The following is an 11,990-nucleotide window of genomic DNA, read 5'->3' as shown; positions in this document are numbered from 1 at the left end:
CTCTTGTACCATGTCTGCAGTCCCTGACAATCGTCTACAAACTATGGGATAGATTTATGGCATTTATATTTAAATATTTTTTACTAGTAATGGCGGCGATCATTGATTTTTTAGCGGTACTGCAACATTGCAGCGGACACACCGGACACATAATTGAGTTCTGTAAGCAACACCTTATTTTCTGGCAGTGCCCCTCCGAGACTAGACTCTGGATCCGCCCTTGGACTGCCCGGACAGCGTCCAAAGAATGCAGTCGTCTCTCTTCCGCCGAATGAGGCTGAGAGAAAAAAAGAAGGCAAAATAATAACCTGATTTAAATGAACAGCCGACATCACTTTTGGCAAAAAGGATCGAACGGGTCGTAACACGGAGGATCAAATATAGTTCCCTGCACGAAAGGGCCGCCAACTCCGACACCTTTCTAGACGAGGTGATAGCAAGCATGAAGGCTAGCCTGCCTGACAGCAAGTTTAATGGAATTTCCATAATAGGTTTAAATGGTTGTTTCTGTAACAGAGACTGCACCAAGTTCAAGTCCCAAGGACACATTCTGACCTAATAGGGTGAAGTAAACAAGTTGCCCCCTGCATAAAGGTTCGGATCAGCGGATGGGAGACTAAAGGCCTTTGAAAGAATACTGATAGGGCTGAAACGTAACCTCTGATTGTACTCAAAGCCAGTTTGATTTCTACAGCTGACTGTAGAAAAGTGAGAATTCTCCCAATCACGTATTTTCGTGGATGCCATTTTTTGGCTTCACACCAAGCAATATAAGTCTTCCAGACTTGAGACTTTATGATAGATTTTTCTAGTCACAGCTTTTCTAACATTCATTAGGGTAGATATCATTGGTCCCGAGATGCCTCGGTCCTTTAACACCCTGGCTTCAATAGCCATGCCGTCAAATTCAGAGACTGTAAATTAGGGTGGAATATAGGACTTTGAGGCAGTGAGGGGCGCTGTGGAAGCGTCAATGGCCGGTCTTTTGTCAGTCTGACAATCTCTGGGAACGAGGGCCTTCTGGGCCAGGCTGGTGCTACCAGAATGACTGAGACTCCCTCTTGCTGAATCCTGTGCAACAAAAGTGGAAGGAGAGGGATCGGAGGGAAAGCATAAACCAGGGAGTACTGCCTCCATGGAACTTTCAGAGCATCTGCTCCAATTGCCAGAGGATCGCTTGTCCGAGAGACAAACTGTTGTAGTTTGTTGTTGAATCTGAATGCCAGTAGATCGACTTCTGGCCATCCCCAATGCTGACAAATTTGTCCTGAAACACCTCTGGGTGTAGGGACCATTCCCAGGGCAGATCTGCTGGTGGATAAGATAATCTGTCTTCCAGTTTATTACTGGACTGCCGATATCATTGGCACATATCTTTCTGCCCAGGCAAGTATGTAGTTCACCTCCTTTAGAGCTGAATGACTCCTGGTACCGCCTTGGTGGTTTATATATGCCACTGCATTGTCGGACTGGACTCTGATAGGATAGTCCTGAAGTTTAGCATCCAGGAGTGTAGGGCCAGATGTACTGCCCGTAATTCCAGGACATTGATGGGCAGGATCTGTTCTGTTCCTGACCATCTCCCCTGGGCTGAGAGCCCGTCTAGGGTTGCTCCCCAGCCTGAGAGACTGGCATCTGCAGTCAGTACTTTCCAGGTTACTGGGAGAAAGGACTTTCTCTTTCACAGGTTCTGATCTTGCACCCACCATTTTAGACTAAGGCCCCTTTCACACCGGGGTGGGAGGTGCGGTGGCGGTATACGCTATTTTTAGAGGCACTATACCATCGGAATTGCGGCAGTATTCTGCCGATATCGGTGCGGTTTTAACCCACGCTAGCGGCCAAAAAAGGGTTAATATCATGGCAATCCGCCTCTGCAGAGGCGCATTGCCGGCGGTATAGCTGCGGTGTTCCATTGTTTTCAATGGGAAGGAGCGGTGGAGGAGCGGTAAAAACACTGCTCCTCTCACCGCTCCAAAGATGCTGCTGGCAGAACTTTTGGAGCGGTCCCGCCAGCGCATCGCCTTAGTGTGAAAGCACTCGGGCTTTCACACTGAGACTGCAGGGCAGGAGTTTTTCAGGCAGTATTTAGGCACTATTTTTAGCGCTAAACCGCCTGAAAACACCTCAGTGTTAAAGGGGTCTTAAGAATGCCTGAGGTGATAAGCACATTTGATAATCCATGGCTTTTCTTCCCCTGTTCCAAGCCAACAAAATGCTTTGTTGTAAGTGCCTGGAGTGGAAATGTGCATAGGGCACTGCCTCGAAAGAGGATACCATCCTCCCTAGAAGGCTCATACAGAGCCGAATGGAGGGTTGTCTGTTGCCCCTTATCTGCCTTACTTGATTCTTCAGGGCGCAGATCCTTACTGGTGGTAAGAACACTCTTGCTTGGACCGTGTTTAGGATCAAACCTAGATACTTTCAATTCTGAGCTGGTCTCAAGTTTGACTTTTCGGTATTTATGATCCAGCCTAAGCTCTTTAAATACCGTACTGTGTGTATTATGTTCTGTTCTAGAGCCTGTGCTGAGTGATCTCTGAGCAGGAGTTCGTCCAGGTACCCGAGCACCAGAATCCCTTGGGCTCTTAAAAAGCCCAGTACTGGTGCTAGGACCTTTGTAAATACCCAAGGGGCTGTAGCCAGTCCGAAGGGTAGAGCCACAAACTGAAATTGAAGTTCCTCTACTGCAAACCGTAGGAACCTCTGGTGAGGCTGAAAAATAGGTATGTGTAAATGCACGTCTTTTATATCGATGGAGGCTAAAAAGTCTCCCCTCTGAAGTGAAGTTACTACTGAGCGAACAGACTCCATCCGAAAGGATTGTATTATTAGATACTTGTTCAGGGATCTTAGGTCCAAAATGGGCTTGGTGTCCACGTTTGATTTCTGAACCATAAACAGGTTTGAGAAAAACCCTGTGCCCCTTTCGAGTATCGCAACATCTACAATTACTCTTTGATACACTAGGTAATGTAGTGCTTGGAGTAACAAGCTTCTTTTTTGAGGATCCGAGGGGACGCTGGATCTTAAAAACCTCTGGGGGGATATAAGTGAGGTGATCCATTTGTCCCGAATTGTTGTTTCCCAAATGTCCGCAAAGTCCAGCAACCTTCCCCCCACTGGAAGGAGTGGGGGCGTCCCCTCAAAATAAGGGCTTGGTGCTGGGTGTAGAAGAATTTTGGACCCAGGGCTTTTTCTGGCCCTGGCCCTGTGGCTTGCCCCTCCGCTAAGCGCCATTAGAGACATTTTAGGAGGCAGTCCCTGAAGTTTTAAATGAAGGGCATCTGGTGCTTTTCTTCATGGAAAGAAGAGAGCTCTTCCCTCTGTAAATTTTTGGGATATATTTGTCCAAGAGATCACCGAATAGATATTCCCGCGATTACATCACTCCCGCGAATGCGTATGGGTTCCCGCCACTAACGACATGATCGCCGTTAGAAATGGCACGCTCAATGCGCCTGATGTCTACGGCGCATGCGCCGTAGACATTGGTGCCGATATTTCTGCAAATATGTCCGAAACCTTTTATGCTTGGGAAAAATTTCTTGCACCTACAGGTAAGCCTTAATCTTACAATTTTCTTCTACATATTGTTGGTATAAAAAAAAAAGTTGCGCAAAAGTTAAAGCGTCTACAAAATAGGTGATAGTTTTATGGCATTTTTATTAATATTTTTTTTTACTAGTAATGACGGCGATCAGGGATTTTTATTGTGACTGCGACATTATGGCGGACACATCGGACACTTTTGACACCATTTTGAGACCATTGTCATTTTTACAGCAATCAGTGCTATAAAAATGCACTGATTACTGTGAAAATGACACTGGCAGTGAATGGGTTAACCTGTAGGGGGCGCTGGAGGGGTTAAGTGTGCCCTAGTGAGTGATTTTTACTGTGTAGGGGCGTGGCTTGGCGTGTGACGTTACTGATGGTCGTTCCCTATGACAGGGAACAGACGATCAGTGACACTCTCACTAGGAAGAACGGGGAAAGGTTAGTTTACACTTACCTCTCCCCGTTCTTCAGCTCTGTGACCCGATCGCGGGACACCGACGGCGATCGGGTCCGGTCACGGAGCTCAGGACTGGGTCGCGAGCGTGTGCGACCCGCGGCTGGGCATCTTAAAGGGGACATACCTGTACGTGCTTATGCCCAGCCGTGCCGCTCTGCCGATGAACGGTTAAAGATCACCAAAAGAAAGCTCAATCTGTCTAAAAAAAAAGGGATTTTTAATAACAACTTACCTGTAAAATCCTTTTCTTGTAGTACATCACGGGACACAGAGCAGCATAGCCATTACATATGGGTTATATAGTGTACCTTCAGGTGATGGACACTGGCACTCTCCGACAGGAAGTTCCCTCCCTATATAACCCCCACCCATAGTGGGAGTACCTCAGTTTTGTAGCAAGCAATATGCATCCCAAAATTCCCCATAAGAGGGGTGGGAGCTCTGTGTCCAGTGATGTACTACAAGAAAAGGATTTTACAGGTAAGCTGTTATTAAAAATCCCTTTTTCTTTATCGTACATCACAGGACACAGAGCAGCATAGCCATTACATATGGGATGTCCCCAAGCAATGCTCCATGAGGGGAGGGAGACAACCAGAAAAAACCAAACAGGAGGTGCCACCGGACAGGAGGAGGTTAAATTGCGGCCTGGAGGACCGCCTGCCCAAAAGCTGAATCAGCGTTCCTCCTAACGTCCATTTGATAAAACTTTGCAAATGTGTGGACAGACGACCAGGTCGCTGCCCTGCAGACCTGAGCCATAGAGACCTGGTGATACGCTGCCCAAGAGGCACTCACAGCTCTAGTGGAATGAGCCTTAACCGATAAGGGTGGACTCTTCCCCTTCAGGCCATAGGCCTGTACAATTGTCTGTCTAATCCACTTTGAAATAGTGGCTTTAGACGCTGCCTGGCCCTTCTTGGGCCCTTCTGGCAGAATGAATAAGACGTCAGTCTTACGAATCTGGGCTGTAGCTTCCAAGTAAACTTTTACAGCTCTAACTACATCCAAGGAATGTAGTAACCTCTCTTCCTTAGAAGAAGGCTTTGGAAAAAATGATGGAAGAATCACATCTTGATTAAGGTGAAAATTAGACACCACCTTAGGCAGGAAGGACGGAAGCGGCCGCAAAACGACCCTGTCCTTATGCAGTAATAAATAAGGTGCCTTACATGACAAGGCTGCCAACTCCGACACTCTTCTGGCAGATGCCATGGCCACCAGAAACACTAGTTTCCTAGTCAAAAGGACCAAAGGGATCGCGGACAAGGGCTCAAAGGGCTGCCTTTGCAAGGCCGATAGAACCAAATTTAGATCCCAAGGATACAGGGGAGCTTTAATCGGGGGATTCACCCGAATAACACCTTGTAAAAAGGATTTCATTAAAGAATGGGCAGCCAAAGGTCTCTGGAAGAAGACCGACAAGGCAGACACCTGCCCCTTGATTGTGCTGACCGCCAAACCTTTTTCCACTCCCAACTGTAAAAACTCCAGGATCCTCCCAATGGTATATTTGCGGGGATCCCATTTCTTGGTCTCAAACCAGGTAATATAGGCCTTCCACACCCTATAGTATATTAACCTGGAAACTGGTTTTCTTGCGTTTATAAGGGTGGAAATGACCTGCCCTGAAAGGCCTCTGTTTCTGAGAATCAGGGACTCAGCTGCCAGGCCGTTAAATGTAGGGCCTGTAAGGCAGGATGGTAGAATGGCCCTTGTGAGAGGAGGTCCGGACGTAGAGGGAGGACCCAAGGCTCCTCTACCGTCATCCTTTTTATCAAGGAGTACCAAGGTCTTCGGGGCCACGCTGGGGCCACTAGAATCGCTGGCTTGCGTTCCCTTTGAATTCTGTGAAGAAGACGGGGTAGCATCCGTATTGGAGGGAAGGCATAGATTAGCGCAAACTGATGCCAAGGGCACACCAAGGCATCCGTCCCGCAGGCCAATGGATCCCTCGTTCGAGAGACAAACTTTGCTACTTTGGCATTGAATCTGGACGCCATAACGTCCACCTCCGGAGTACCCCACTTCCGGCAGATGTCCTGGAACACTTTGGGGTGAAGGGACCACTCCCCTGGGGACATCTGTTGGCGGCTGAGGAAGTCCGCTTGCCAATTGTCCACCCCGGGGATAAAGATAGCTGAGATGCAGGGGACATGGGCTTCTGCCCATGAAAAGATCCGATCTACCTCCCTCTGGGCTGCCTGACTCCTGGTGCCGCCCTGGTGGTTTATATAAGCCACGGCAGTGGCATTGTCGGATTGTACCCTTACTGGGGAGCCCTGCAGAATCTCCGTCCAGCCCAAAAGAGCCAACCGAGCTGCTCGGATCTCTAAGACATTTATGGATAGGGCTGATTCTGCCCTTGACCATTTCCCCTGTAGGGTTAAATCGTCTAGGACTGCACCCCAGCCCGATAGGCTGGCATCCGTGGTTACTATCCTCCATGAGGGGGGACTGAACGATCTTCCTTTCAGAAGATTTTTTGGGACTAGCCACCAACACAGACTCTGCCTTACTGCATAGGGAAGAGAAATGGGAAGATCCAAGGCCTGGAGTCTTTTGTCCCAGGCCGTGAGAATTGCTCTTTGTAGCCTCCGAGAATGGATCTGGGCATAGGGCACTGCCTCGAAGGTGGCCACTAGCTTTCCCAACAGGCGCATGCAGAGGCGTATAGATGGCCTTGTGCTGCTTAGGATTATCTGGATTAACTCCCTTATCGAGTCTACTCTGGACTGGGGCAGGAAGATCCGTTGTCGTCTTGTATCTAAAATCAGACCTAGATACTCCAACCTTCTTGTGGGCTGTAAGGCCGATTTGTCCCGGTTTAGAACCCAACCCAGGGACTCTAGGCAGTTTACTACTAGCAACACTGCCCGATTTAAGCCGGCCGCTGAGTGGTCGACTACCAGAAGATCGTCTAAGTAGGCCATGACCAGAATGCCCTGTTCCCTTAGGATGGCTAACACAGGGGCCAGGATTTTCGTAAAAACCAGAGGGGCCGTGGCTAGTCCGAACGGAAGGGCCACGAACTGATAATGCCGATAGTTTAGGGCAAAACGCAGGAACCTGTAATGGCCTGGGAAAATCGGAACGTGCAGGTACGCGTCCTTTTTATCGATGGAGGCCAAGAACTCCCTTCCTTGAAGGGCGGCCACCACCGAGCGAATGGACTCCATTCGAAAGGACCGGACTCTTAAAAAGCGGTTTAATGACTTTAGGTCCAGTATAGGCCTGCCGTCGCCGTTTGGCTTCGGGACAATGAAGAGGTTTGAGTAAAACCCTTGTCCTTGCTCCCCTGCTGGTACTTCCATAATCACTCCTTGAGATAGGAGTCGCTCTAGGGCGGACAGAAGTGATGCCTGCTTTTGAGGGTCGCCTGGAAGTCTTGACGCTTGAAAGTGAGGAGGGGGGAACTCCCGAAACTCCAGCTTGTATCCCTGAGTCACCGAGGACAGAACCCATTGGTCGGTAACTTTGGCCCCCCACAACTCCGAGAAGAACCGGAGTCTTCCCCCCACCCGAGAGAGTGGGGGCGCCCCTTCACAAGGCTGCCTTAGGGGCGGCCTTAACCGGCTTACGGTTCCATGGTCTCTTGTTCCCTGCAGCTTGCCCCTGTGGCCTGTTTGCAGCTGCGCGTCCAGGAGGCCATCGATACTGCCTAGAGAATGAGGGCGATGGGACTAGAGAGGTTGGATGCTTAAAAGAGGGACCCCGGAACCTTTTCTTAACCGGCAAGAGGGTGCTCTTACCACTAGAGATCTTTTGTATATATTTGTCAAGATCTTCTCCAAACAATCTTTCTCCCTGAAAGGAGAATCCAGTAAGAAGTTTCTTGCAGGGGGTTTCTGCAGACCAGTTTTTCAACCAAAGCAACCTCCTCATATGAACCAGAAATAGGGATAAGCGAGAAGCCTGTTGGATCGAATCCTTGATCGCGTCTACCGCGAAACATAAGGCTCTAGGTAGGTCAGCCAGCTCCTGAGCTTGTTGGGCTGGGAGGTCCTTTAGGGCCTGCTTTGCTTGGTCCTTTAAAGCCTGGCAGACGCCAATGGCGGCTACAGCCGGCTGGACCACTGCCCCCGCTGTGGCAAAGGATGCCTTCAATAAGGTCTCAAGCCTTTTATCCACAGGGTCTTTAAACATGTGGATATTGTCTACTGGACACGTTAAAGATTTATTGACACATGAGATGGCCGCGTCCACAGTAGGGACAGCCCATTTCTTCGAAAACTCTTCCTCTAAGGGGTACATGACTGCGAACCTTTTGGGAGGCAGGAAAATCCTGTCCGGCTTAGCCCAGTCCTGAAATATCAGGTCCTTTAACAAAGGATGTACCGGGAATACCAAATTGGCTTGGGGCGCTTTCAGGGAGCCCAATGAAGATACCGCGGAGGCCAGAGGCTGAGGCACAGGTATCTTAAAAGCCAACCGCACCATATCCGTTAGGGACTGAACCCACAGTCTTTCTGCGTGAGAAGCTGAAAAAGGTTCCTCTATTGTAGAATCCTCAGAACCTAAATGGTCAAGGTGATCCTGAGTCTGGTCTCCTGGACCTTCCAATTCGTCAGCGGAGAGGACATCCTCCTCCAGAGACTCAGACCTGGGAGACGGGGATCTAGCCCGCTTTTTCCCTGACAAAGATGCCGTAATTAGAGCAGCCATCCTCCTTTCCAATCCACCCAAGGTGGAGGCTAACATCTCTTCCGTCACATAGGAAGGAGCTGGTTGAGTAGGGCCAGCCGTAGCACCTAGCAACCCTGATGGCTCACCTAAAACAACAACCTCCGGGCATTCCGGAGCGGTAGGGGCCGCTGGATTTTGGATATCCTCAGAGCCTGATGGAGAACCCTTTGGTTTTTTAACGGTCTTAGCGTTTTTAGCGCTACCTGCACCCTTAGGAGCCATAATATACAAATTCTGAGGCACTCCGCTAGTATACAACTGACTGTAATAGCTGAAGGAAATACACATATAATCAAGTAAATGTGAAACAATAGGGTAGGGTAATGTTAGAGGGACTCCAAACCTCCCATAACCTATAAAAAGGGAAAATCAATACTGAGCCCCAAGGGCTTCAACTACCAGTCTGGTATTGACCCCCTAATGCTGGGCTAGGTGAGCACCCCTAAGTGTTCAAGGCGCTGCTTAGTACACAGGCTTTTGAATGCAAACTTAAAGGGTCACTAAAGGAAAAAAAATTTTTAGCTGAAATTACTGTTTACAGGACATAGAGACATAATAGTTAACTGATTCCTTTTAAAAATGATTAAAAATAGATAAAAAAACAAACAATCATATAATGTGCCTGCAGTGTAGTTTCGTTTTTGCTGTTGTTTGCTGGTTCTCTGATGTACAGAGAGCCACTAGAGGGCAGTCAGCCAATAGAGAGCAGTGATACTTTGTCTAAAACTCCTCAAACCAATCCAGTTTCGTTTTACACACAGCTCCTTGATTAGTGACCACCGTGAGAAATCTCCCAGTACTGTGGTTATCAGGAAACAGGCAACCAGGAAGTGTCCAGAACAGAGAGGATTTACAGCAACATGAAAGCAAAAACGAACAATGAGGACATGAAACCAGGACTGCAGTAAGGTAAAGGAAGCTATTTAGCAAAAAAAAAAAATTCCTTTAGTGACCCTTTAAGCCAGAGGCTCTTTTAGTAAGGTGTACTTCCAACAACTGCCACCGGGTGTCACTGTGCCAGAAAGCTCTGTCAAACCTTCCTATGCTGTAGCCAGCATCGCTGCTCCGTGTCCCTCCACAGCCTTCACAGACTGAATAGCCCTCCAGAATTTATCCTCCCTGCGTGCAGGGAGGAGGAGCCGTCCGGCGTCACCCGCCCCCTCCCCGCGGCGTCGCCGCGCGCGCACAAGCACGCGCACAGACTTGCAAACGCACGCGCGCGCGCCAGACGCCACCAGGGGAAGCGGGAAGCCATGTGGAGAGGAGCACCAGAAATGGAATCCCATGACTCCTGAAACGCTGGAGCAGCAGACACAGGTAAGAAGGAAGCTTTTAACTGTCTCCCTAATGGTATGGTTCCCTCTCTGTGGAACACCCTGCCCAAAAAGGCCCTCCTTGTGACAGAAGCAGCAGCAGCCTACTAGCCCAGCCAGGGTAAAACGATAACTGGGTGCTTTGAGCCATCCCGTTTGAAAACTTTGTGGTTCTCCTTTGCCCATGCACAGAGGCATAAATAGGCTGCCCAAGAATCCCCTGTAGGAAGCCTACTGACAAACCAAGTTCCGTAGGCCCCCTGCTTACCTTTCCACGCCGCAGGGTATTGCTCTGCAAGAGGCCCAATCTTCCCCCTTCACCGTGGGTATGGTCATAGACCTTCAGGGACCGGGGTCTTAAAAGAACACCACACACCTGGACCTATACAGCACCACTGGCAACAGGTATTCTCTAGGTATAGAAACCAGACCTGGAACCCAGGGTCCAGCCCTCCAAGGAGAGGCATTATAGGCAAAACCCCATCCATGAATTGGGGCCCGGGTACCGTCCACTTTGGCTATGAAGCACTTTGGACGGATCCGGTCAGCTGGCCCTGGTCCCAAGGACTACTACAGGCACAGCCTCAACGTGCACCAACACCTAAGACACTGGCCAAAAAACTGAGGTACTCCCACTATGGGTGGGGGTTATATAGGGAGGGAACTTCCTGTCGGAGAGTGCCAGTGTCCATCACCTGAAGGTACACTATATAACCCATATGTAATGGCTATGCTGCTCTGTGTCCTGTGATGTACGATAAAGAAAATATTTGTGTACAGTGTTGCATGACTAATTGTCATTCAAAGTGTGACAGCACTGAAAACTGAAAATTGGCCTGGGCAGGAAGAGGGTGACAGCATCCGGGATTGAGGTGGTTAAAAAATATATGTATTCAAGTATGTATTTTTAACTCAGAAAAGTACCTTTAATTGCTTGTAGTCTCCTTCACATTCTTTTTTTTTGCTGTTGTGATGCAGATTTTTGTTAGAAGACATTTACTTTCTGCTATAAAACATATCCAAGAAAAAAATGTTTAAAAAAAAAAAATTCTTGATAAATTTAGGCCAAAATGTTTTCTGCTACATATTTTTTGGTAAAAATATGCACTGTCACTACCAATGACACTAGCTGGGAAGGGGTTTAACATCTAGGGCAATCAAAGGATTAAATGTGTACCTAGCCAGTGTTTATCTATACTATGTGTGGTACTTTCACTAGGGGAAGGAATAGATGTTATTCTCTGCTTTGAGGGGAAAAAAATGTATTACTTTCCCTCTGACCGGACATGGCTCTGCCCTGTTTACATTGTGTAAATTCATGATGATCACGGGGTGCCGGTGATAATCCATTGGCCGGCACCCGGTGATCAACAGCTGCTGTGTTTAATCACAGCACGGCCAGGTTGACGGCGACGCGTGCCCCATACCCGAAAATATCAGATCACGTACTAGGTACATGATCTGGTGCAGCCGAGCCACCTTGCCACTTTATATTTAAGCTCTTGTATGTTCTCAAACCTAGATATAAATAATAATAATAATAAAAAAAAAAGGTCCTTAGTTCAACACCCCAGATCCACATTTTCTTTCTCGGGGCTTTTATTAAATGAACATGGAGGGTTCCCCACGAACCAAAATCTATGCTGTTTGAAAAAATTGGTAAACAAGAGTCATTGCTCTAATTATAAAAATTAAACAGTTCATTGAATTGAGATCATTGTGCTGGAATCTACAATCTTGGAAACGTATGTTAATGCACCACATCGGACCACGCTGGCATGAAGGGGCCTCTGTGATGATTCTTGACGAACATTGCTCTTCATAGTTCTACTTGGCTACATTACACGGGTGGTTAGGGGCAAGAGGAGGATTCTTGTGGCTGGGATCACAGGTGTATGCAAACAAGTGCAGCAAAAAGCAAAGCAATGACAGGCTGACAAGAGTCACGGCTGTTTGCATGCATCCACACAGTT

This window comes from Rana temporaria, chromosome 10 (assembly GCF_905171775.1).
Source record: "Rana temporaria chromosome 10, aRanTem1.1, whole genome shotgun sequence".
In the NCBI taxonomy this organism is placed as follows: domain Eukaryota; kingdom Metazoa; phylum Chordata; class Amphibia; order Anura; family Ranidae; genus Rana; species Rana temporaria.
This window is presented reverse-complemented; position numbering follows the sequence as displayed.